This window comes from Sceloporus occidentalis, unplaced genomic scaffold (genome assembly GCF_023333645.1).
Source record: "Sceloporus occidentalis isolate IW3139 unplaced genomic scaffold, rSceOcc1.0.p SCAF_17, whole genome shotgun sequence".
NCBI classification, from domain to species: Eukaryota; Metazoa; Chordata; class Lepidosauria; order Squamata; family Phrynosomatidae; genus Sceloporus; species Sceloporus occidentalis.
This window is the reverse complement of record NW_028316997.1, coordinates 6,679,558-6,685,840: the sequence shown is the minus strand read 5'-3', so window position 1 is coordinate 6,685,840 and position 6,283 is coordinate 6,679,558. Positions and strand designations below refer to the sequence as shown.

The 6,283-nt window shown below is 39.5% G+C and overlaps 1 pseudogene; it reads left to right on the top strand.

Moving 5' to 3' along the window:
• Positions 1–3,511: 3,511 nt before the first annotated feature.
• LOC149302790 (U2 spliceosomal RNA) lies at positions 3,512–3,691 on the top strand (annotated as a pseudogene).
• Positions 3,692–6,283: the final 2,592 nt, after the last annotated feature.

Below are 6,283 nucleotides of genomic sequence, written 5' to 3'. Positions count from 1 at the left end.
ATTTTGAACCAGGACAGAGAGAGACAGACATGCAGTGGGGTTACATTACGTCACGCGTGCAAGCAACAGACAGAATGAGCATGAATGTGGATGTTTACGTTTGTTTGAGATCATGTACATGTATGTGTAAGTAGTGAGAGGCAGTGTGTTAGAACGAGTGTGTACGTGTGTGTTAGAGAGTATGAGTGTGTAAGCATGTGCATATTTGTGTAAGTATGTTTATATACGTCTGCCATGGTGTACCTTGAAAGGGGGAGCAGGATTGGCACAGACAAGCTGCTTTGGGGCAAAGATGGCACAGATAAGCTGTTTGGGGGCACTGACAAGCTAGAGCAAAGATAGCACAGGCAGCGTATTTGGGGGCACTGATAAGCTGCTTGGGGCAAAGGTGCCACTCACATGCTGTTTATGGGCAAAGGTGGTACTGTGGGACATGTTGCTTGGGGGTTTAGCTTAGTACATGTTAGAGTTTCAGGTGTTGTTCTATTTAGGACGTTGTGAGATATGTTTGTTAGTTTGTATTGCTGTTTTTGTCTTTATAAACAAATACTAAAATTGTATTGGATTTTTCATTTAACTAATGAAATTATAGTCTTGATTTTTCTCTTACACAGAAACCCTGCCTCACAAGTATATACAGAATATTGTGCCACTCCTTACTACCGTACTCGCTAAAGTAGACAGAAGTCAAGCTTTGGCTTTAAGGATTACAACATACTTTTTTAATGAATATCTTACAACAATATATGTTACATGTTCTTGCGCTTGATTTACTTAGAACTATTAAACTGGCCCATCATAAACTATAATCACTGATAAATGAAACTCAGAACTAAAAGCAAAATATAACATTAATGCATTTATAGATTGATGTATTACAAACATCAAAACTGCTATTAAAATACAACTTTATAAGGCTGTTAAGGCTTCCAACTTCTTTTTAGAAGAACAATGTGAGTTTTGGGTAAATTTATATGCCTCTGGTGTTCAGACTTACCCAGTCAAGTACCATGAGGCTACTTCATCCACAAATGTCCACAATGCAGTTCACCACCCTGTAATGATAAACTATAATACAGTGCATTTACAGAGCTTTTTTCCCCTTCTTCCATGTCAAACATAATTATATAAAAATTCTGAATGAAATACCCTGCAAAAATAATGAAACTGTTCTTTAGCTGCTATTTTTTGTACAGAGCACACAGTCATATTTTAGAAATTGGAAAATAGGAACATTAAGAGTATTGGCCTGCAGGCTATCATCAGATAAAGCTCAGTCGACCTAGTTATTATTAATATTGTTTTCCTAAATTGTATCAAATGAGAGATTTTGCACATTATGAATCAAAATCATTAGATTTTCCACATGGTAGGAAATAGTTCAATATCCATATTTTGATTCTATATATTTTACTTGATCTAGGAAGCATATTGTTAAATTAATTTGCTGAGCCTCTTTGATCTAGCAGTAAATGAGAAAATAACACGGTAATTTTAGGACCATAAATGATTGTTTACAAGGAAAAAAAATACTATATATATATATATATATATATATATATATATATATATATATATATATATATATGTGGTAGGGGTTAAAGGTCCAGTGGATTTGAGCAGATGTAAATCTTGTCTGAAGCGCCCAGTGGGTCTGAATAGATTTAAAACATGCGTAATACGCCCAGTGGATCTGAATAGATGTAAAACATGCGCAAAGCATGTTTACCAAAATAAATTTAAGTTACAGTAAAATAACGAATGGGCTTAAAGTATGGAGAAGGATTGGAACGGCTCATGATTCGAAGCATACCACATCATCTGTGAAACACAGTGAAGGTAGTGTGATGTCATGGGCAAGCATGGTTTCCAATGGCACTGGGTTACTAGTGTTTATTGATGTGACAGAAGAAAAAACAGCTGGATTGATTCTGATGTGAAGGAATATATTGTCTGCTCAGACTTGATTAGACCGCGCTTCACTTTACAGATGGACAATGACCCAAAACGCACTGCAAAAGCAACCCAGGAGTTTTTCAAGGCAAAGAAGTGAAATATACTACAATGGCCGAGTCAACCCGCTGATCTCAACCTAATCAAGCATGCATTTCACTTGCTAAAGACAAAACTTAAGGCAGACAGACCTGCTGACAAGCAACAACTGAAGACAGCTGCAGTAACAGTCTGGCAAAGCATCACAAAGGAGTAAACCCAGCATTGAAGATGATGTCCATGTGTACAGACTTCAAGCAGTCATTGTCTGCAAAGAATTCTCTACAAAGTATTAGAAATTAATTGTATTTATTATTTTGTTGATTTGTCCAATTACATTTAAGCCCCTGGGAATAATGGGACCGTTTTATGAAAATAGTTGCAATTCCTAAATGTTTCAATGGTATTTTTGTTCAACCCCTTGGATTAAAGCTGAAGGTTTACACTTCAATTGCATCTCGGTTGTTTCATTTCAAATCTATTGTGGTGGCAAACAGAGCCAAAATTATGAAAATTGTCCAAAGATTCCAGGACCTAACTGTGTATGTATATATATATATATATATATATATATATACATACATTTAATAACTATACACATATATATATGCAAATCGTAAACTGGTATTTGTGGATCCCTGAATATTTGATTCAAATATTTCCTAAGATTAATGTACGCAATTCATGAATGTATCATTCAAGTTCAACACGAAAAATCCCTTGTATACTCTTCAAGCATTCTTGGAGCAGTGGGTATACCCTGTTTATTTATTCCCCCCTGCTGTTCTGCTTAAATGAGGCTAAAGAAAATACAGACTTAATAGTCTATATTGGCCATTTTGATTAACCAATGGACAAGCTATGCTGATGCAGTTGGCTGATGCCCCCTGAAATGTCATTGACAGTCTGCAATAAAAAACACTCACTGATTGCAGGAATGGCTACTCATCACACAATCCATGTATCCGTATATATACCCTATACCCATTAGTAAGTATTATTACCTTTTATTTATTAAGTACCAATGAATTATGCAGTGCTGTACAATTTAATTGGGGCAGCTCAGACACATCGGTTGTTGCATTTTTATGCTTCCTTTTACAATGTATTTTTCAGGAAAGAACCTTTGTTTCTGCAATACTAAATCCAGCACTGGTATCTATCCATTATTCAATTTTATATTTTCCATCTCCTGCCTTCACCAAAGCCATAACAAGGGTAATTCATGCAAATTTTCCTTCACTTCCCATGAACCCTCATCAAAGATTGCATTAGAAGCATACTGCTAGCTCAATAATGCGCGTGTTGGACTCTACATTGTTTTAGCAGTATGCACATTATACCTCTTGGGCTAGAGATTATTTTCAGCTGAATGGTTTCTCAGTAAATTTATTCCAACAAATATACCAGCAATAAGATTGCAGCTCTTACATACAGTACAACAAAATATCATAGGTATTTTTCATATAAAATAAAAACCATTATTAATGCCATATGCAGACGTAGGATATCTGAGATCACCACTTCTCGGCCTTTTGGCTAAGATCAAGTGTAGTACCCTAAGGGAAGGGGGGAAAAACTTGATCCTCTGGCCTTGGGGCCGAGGTAGCATGGAGCCCGAGGTGTCCACTTGAGCCCCAGAGAAATTCTGGTGTCACTTTCACAACTTTGCACTGCAGTTGTGAAATGTGTGAGCACGAGGAGCACTGAAGGCCAATGCTACAGATGAAGCACTTTTCACTCCAAGACCCATACGGGCATGTGTGTGGATAATTTTTTATTTTTCGGCCTCACGGAAAATGGCTGGACACTTATTTATTATCACTATTTGCACTTTCCGTTGGTGCACTTGTGCCTATTAATTAGGATGGATCACAGTTTTTTTTTGATCACGGCCTGTCAAATGGTTTTTCTTTGGATACGATTTCAGTTTTGACGTTTTTGGACCACTGTATCGCAGTGAGGACTGGTTTCCAGTCGCCTGTTGGGAGAAGTGGGAGAAGTCTTTTGGCTACCCACCTTTTTCCCTATAGAGGTTCTCCTTTTCGGAGGGAACCACGAAGATCCGACCCTCCTGCAGGCCTCGGCCGGGGTGGGGAGGAAAAAGCTCCGGCATATTCCATGGGGGATTGCCGAGCGACAGTCTATCGACGGACCTGAGCTTCGCTGCGTCTTTCACAAGATTCACGGAGCACAAAAAAAAAAAAAAAAATAAAAAAAAAAAAAAATCTGAGATCACCACTTAAATGTCAGTGTGTGTGTGTGTCTATATATCAGGGGTGTCCAACCTGCGGCCCTCCAGCTGCTGCGGGACTACATCTCCCATCCTCCCCAGCCAGCCCCTTAGCTGAAAGAGCATTATGGCAGATGTAGTCCTGCAGCAGCTGGAGGGCCGCAGGTTGGATGCCTCTGCTATATATGTATGTACACACACTAGTGAATTTGTTTTCGTATGAACTTTGTAACAAAAAATGTCTGTTTCGCACATTCAAAGTATTCAATAATAACGAGGGCGATCGCCGACCAAACTGATAAAAACTAACTGCAAAAGTTCTGAAAATTGAAATCACAAACATTTACATTACATTTATTTATAAAGCGTCGGCAGATTCCGCAGTGTTGTTACAGTCAGTAGAACAATTTAGAAACACATACAATAACACATACAATAACAAACTGGGGCAAAGGAGACGAGGGCCCTGCTCTTGCGAGCTTACAATCTAGTAGGTGGTTGAGGGGGAAGTGAGACAATAGGAGAAGACTGCTTGGATGGGGATGAGTTGACCTGGTTGTGATGATGTGTTGAAGCTGTTGATTGTTCAGATGGCTTGATTATGATGATGGTTGGGAGTACTGGGAAGGAATGTTGTATGCTTCCCTAAACTGGTGGGTTTTCAGAGAGGTTTTGAAAGTTGCGTACGAGGCAGAAAGTCTGATGGAACGGGGAAGGGAATTCCACAGGAGGGGTGCCGTGCGGGTGAAATCCTGAATACGGGAGTGGAAAGAGGTAACAACAGTAGAAGATAGCCGCAGGTCGTGAGAGGAGCGAAGGGGGCGGGCAGGGGTATATTTTGATAGGAGGATAGAGATGTAAGGGGGTGCAGAGTTGTTGAGGCCAGGGTCAGAAGTTTAAATTTGATTCTGAAGGGTATGGGGAGCCAATGAAGTGATTGGCATACTGGAGCAGTGAATGAGGAACGGCGGCAGAAAAAAAATAATCTAGCTGCAGTGTTGAGGATGGATTGAAGCGGTGAAAGGCGTGAGAGAGTGAGACCGGTTAGTAGGCAGTTGCAATAATCTAGGCGGGATATCACAAGTGCGTGGATTAGTTACTTGGACGTTTCTTGTGTGAGGAAATGACGGATTCGGGAGATGTTTTTCAGGTGGAGGCGGCAGGATTTGGTGAGGGACTGGATGTGAGGGATGAAAAAGGAGAGAGCAGAGTCAAAGGTGACACCAAGGCAGTGAACCTGGTCTGTTGGTTGGATAGTGGAGTTGTCAATGGTAATAGAGATGTCAGGAAAAGTGGACAGAGCAGATGGCGGGATTACCTTGAGTTTGGTTTTAGAGAGGAGTTGAGCTTTAGGTAACGGGACACCATCCATGATGCAATTCTTGATAGTCAGTGAGGCGAGTTAGAAGTGAGGGGGAAAAGTCAGGAGCAGAAATATAGCACTTTCTGAGCATGCGCAACAGGGTCTAAATAGACACCTCCTGCAGCATTTGTAGGATCTAGAGCTGACCGGTGGCAAGTATATTATGCGCCAGGTGATGCGTTCCTCTAAAATAGCTAGAATCGGGCGAGACAGAATGAAAATTTAAAGGGTTTTAAGTTCATATTACGGTGAAGTAAGTACCCTTTTAAGAAAAGAATGTAATGCAGCCTTATAGACACAAAAGCCACCCTTACACATTTTGCGTGGTTCTTATGAAACCTCCTCTTTACCTGACATTTTATCATACGATAGGATCTTACAACCTTTTATTGATTATTTCGCAGAACATAGTATTCAAGAATTCAAACATCAGATGTAAAGATGATATAGTTGACTATATAGAAGGCTTCTGGGAAAGCTGCTGCAGATAATAGGACATGTCAGTGTTACTAGATTTGCCTTAAGCACAAATAACCATGAATGTATTGATATTTGCTTTGGTAATCCTTATTAAGAAATTTGGGCATGACTAACCTTTCAATGCAAACAATTGTTTACATATCTATTACCATGTTACACAGAACCTATTATTTGGATCCCAGCAGTAAATCTCGGCTTTGCATGACCTTCTAGAT